Raw genomic sequence first — 435 nt, forward strand, 5'->3', positions numbered from 1 at the left:
AATAAACACGCAAGGGTTTATCCCTGCTGGCACCAGCCTTTGAGCACCAGTGAATCCTTCTTATACCCATCTAGAGTATATGCCATACAGTTTTGGTTTCCAGTGCTTAAACCGGACATTATTGTATTAGAGAGGGTACAGAGAAGGGCAACTAAGCTGGTAAAAGGTATGGGAAAACTTATCTATGAGTTAAGAATGGCCATGCTAGAAAGGAGGCACTTTAGGGGTTATACGATAACTATGTATAAATATATAAGGGGATCAAATAATAATCTCTCTAATGCTTTATTTACCAGTAGGTCTTTCCAGCTAACACAAGGTCAACCATTTTGATTAGAAAAAAAGAGGTTCCACCTAAATATTCAGAAGGAGTTTTTTACAGTGAGAGCTGTGAAGATGTGGAATTCCCTCTCTGAATCAGTTGTACAGGCTGAT

This window comes from Xenopus laevis, chromosome 1S (genome assembly GCF_017654675.1).
Source record: "Xenopus laevis strain J_2021 chromosome 1S, Xenopus_laevis_v10.1, whole genome shotgun sequence".
Lineage (NCBI taxonomy): Eukaryota > Metazoa > Chordata > Amphibia > Anura > Pipidae > Xenopus > Xenopus laevis.